The sequence below is a fragment of the Hordeum vulgare genome, chromosome 1H, assembly GCF_904849725.1.
Source record: "Hordeum vulgare subsp. vulgare chromosome 1H, MorexV3_pseudomolecules_assembly, whole genome shotgun sequence".
Taxonomy (NCBI): domain Eukaryota; kingdom Viridiplantae; phylum Streptophyta; class Magnoliopsida; order Poales; family Poaceae; genus Hordeum; species Hordeum vulgare.
The window spans coordinates 294,719,052-294,722,240 of NC_058518.1; the positions used below are offsets into that span (position 1 = coordinate 294,719,052).

At 51.9% G+C, this 3,189-nt stretch overlaps 1 pseudogene; it reads right to left on the bottom strand.

The window, feature by feature from the left end:
* Positions 1-636: 636 nt before the first annotated feature.
* Positions 637-2,860, bottom strand: LOC123409803 (annotated as a pseudogene).
* Between the last annotated feature and the right edge of the window lie 329 nt (positions 2,861-3,189).

A 3,189-nucleotide genomic window follows, 5' to 3' on the forward strand; every position in this document is an offset into this window, starting at 1 on the left:
TTTTGTTTACAGGGAGGAGAGGAATCAGGACACATACCTTGATCAGCCGATCGGAGCCGCCGCGGGACCAGCAAAACGAATCCATGTCGCCTCTGCTCTGCTTCTCTTCTCTCCATCTCAACTCCTCTCTCTCCCTCGTCTCTTCTTCCCAAGAGGCTGAGCTGCCATGGCCATGGAGCGCTGCCGCCGGTGGCCTCCACTACGCACCGCCGCGCTCGATCCTGGTCTGATCCGCCTCGCCTCGTCATGCTGGCTTCAAGCTTGCCGCTTCGTCATGCTGGCCTCGTCCCATAGGATAAGGGAAGCCATGCGCAGGAGCTTGGCCGTCCCACTTTGCTTGGTGAAGCTGCACGACGCCTAACAATATGGTAAGGAGGGAGTAACAAACTTAGTGAATGACTACCAAGTCACTTACTAACATTGGTTCATCTTGAACAGATAAACAAATAGCATTTAAGTACTTGCTAGTTGGAAGCTAATACAATACAACAGTATGTTTTCTGAGCAAGTAAAAGACAAAACTTCATTCAGATAGTAATATACTATAACTCACATGGTCACATGTGATACTTCTTTAACAGCAAGATGATTAAATTAAATTAATTATATTTAAAGTGACAAATCTGGCAACTGAAATACAATTATGTCTATACTATATCATCATAACAAAAAAGCATGAATACAAAACAGAAGTTTATACCTTCAAGGGTGTTAGCAGGAAGCCATGATTTAATGTCAAAAGGGTACAGTGCTACATCATTACACAGCTGGCGTAGCCTCAGAATCAAAAAAAGCACGGTTGAGTAATTACGCAATATCAAATCTCTGTCACCAAACTCTATCATTTTGTTTCTCCCTTCCGATTCCATCTGATCATAACACTCCCGTTCCTCTGCAGAAAGCTCAATGTAACATGCTACAACAGTTTTAGGTGGAATGGCAACCACACTCTTGCTTCCACACTCTGTTTCTTTGGTTCGGCGCAATGAGATAGCACCAAGTAGGTTCTGCAATACACAGAGAAAAAATTTACCTTATAGAACTGAAAGATAGCATCATTTGTTTGAGATCCCATTCAAACACCATTGTACCAACATTAATTGTTTTACCAAGATGAAAAGTGCCAAAATTAAATAGCACAATTGACATAATGGAAAATAAGAGATGCATGTAAGCACACTATGATGGGCTGATAAAAAGTGGTAAGAGAATTTGATGCGCAAGAGCCTATACAAATGTCAAGAACAAAACCTATAGGAGGAACTGTACTGCAAGCAAACAACATGAGTGATAACTTTCTAATCATAGGAGCTGGTTTACTGGTTATCACCTTCAATGTTCAAAATCATTTGATGCAACTTGCTATAATTCCTAGTTCTCTACAATTGTGAAAAGACGAAAATGGTGTAATGAGAAGAAAGGGACAACCGTATTACTTGTAATCGTGACAACCCAGCCTTATTCCCTTTCTCCAGGGGATGATGGATTAAGCTCTCCCAGTAGCTCTTGACTGAGAAAGGCTCAGACTTCAAAAACGCCATAAGCAGGTACAAATCCAATGAGATGTTCTGAATTGGTGTCCCTGTGACTACCCAGCGCCTTCAAAGCAGTCACCGCCCGAGTCTGCAGAGATGCAGAGTTCTTGATAATATGGGCCTCATCCAGAATGACCCGGAACCATTCAATATCGTTCACAGGTGAGACCTCCTAGTCAAATTCCGTACCCAAGACGCTTTAAGTGGTAATCACAATGTCATACTTCAACAACACCTCCTTATCTTTTGTTCGCTGCCCATGGTACATATACACCTTCAAGCTGCCTGCATTCGTATGCTCCTCCAGCTGTGTCACCCAAGACGAGAACACCGAGGGCGGGCACACCACAAGTGTCGTCCTCGATCCCGCCTCCGCGTCACCGATCTTCTTCCTTTTGCTCCCTTTGGCCTTCCCCCCTCCGACATTGCGAGCTTTACTTCGCGCAATCAATGACAACAGCGTGAGCGTCTTGCCAAGCCCCATATCATCGGCGAAAATCCCGCCTCTTAGCAGTTGCAGCCGCTGCTTGGTATTCTGGCTGGTGAGCACGTTCTCGTAGCCCCCAGCTTTATCTTCTTTCCAGAATGGCGGCAGGTCACAGGACTCCTCCCTGTGCACCAGCCACCCCAAGGCTGCCTTCTGGTGCTCGAAGAGGTCTGAGACCACGACATCCTCTGGAGGCTCCATGGGCTCAATCCGGCTCCCCCCTTCCTTCCCCACATGTGCGAACAACTTATTGACATCCCGGCCGGATTTCTTGGCATGTTCCTGCACGAAGGCGGACCCGGACAGGGAGAACTCGATGTGGTCCGGGTCGATGAGGACGAGGCCGCTGCCGTCGATGGCCTCGCGGACGATGTCCGCGGCGGCCGGGCGGGCGAAGAGGTGGATCTGGCAGGGAAGCCTGTAGAAACTGGTGCCGGCCTTGGAGGACCGACCGTCGGGCACGACGACTAGGGTGTTGGCGACGAGGTGGGAGTCGAGGAGCGGGGCGAGGACCTTGGTGGTGCGGCCCTCGATGTGGCCGACGTGTCGACCGCGGCTGTTGTGGACGGCGATGGAGTTGCTGTCGAAGCGGTTGAGGGGCTCGCAGACGAGGGACGGCCTCTCGCCGCCGCTGAGGGTGCCGGTGTAGTACTTGAGGCCTACGATCTTGGCGACGACGAATCCCACGAGGTAGGGCTCGTTGTCGTCGTCATCGTCGCCCTCGCGGGAGGAGGAGGAGGCGGCCATGGCGGCGGCTGGAGTGGTGGGGAGAGGTTTGGGGTTAGGGTGAAGGAGTGGGGAAAATTTACCGGTCGCGGAGGATGGATGGATTGATGGATGTCTGCCGTCTCAGTGGGTGGGGGGAGGGGGATCTAGCGCGGGGGAGGGGAACGAGAATGCCCCGACGCCACCTTCCTTGTGGGCACGGCACGGCTTTGCCGGCCGGCCCTCTGGCAGCGATCCTGCGGGAAGTGGTGGTGGAGGTGGGAACCTGGGCATTCTCGTTCGCCGCGGCAATCCTGCTCAGACCTGCTCGCCGCGCTCCACCAGGTCGCGGCCTGCCCCTACGACCTCCCAGTCCCGCTCCCGGGGGGCGTCGATGCCGGCGCGCTCCTCACCTTCTTCGCCCTCCGACGGACAAGGAGGCGGCGCCGGGTCTTGGGGAGA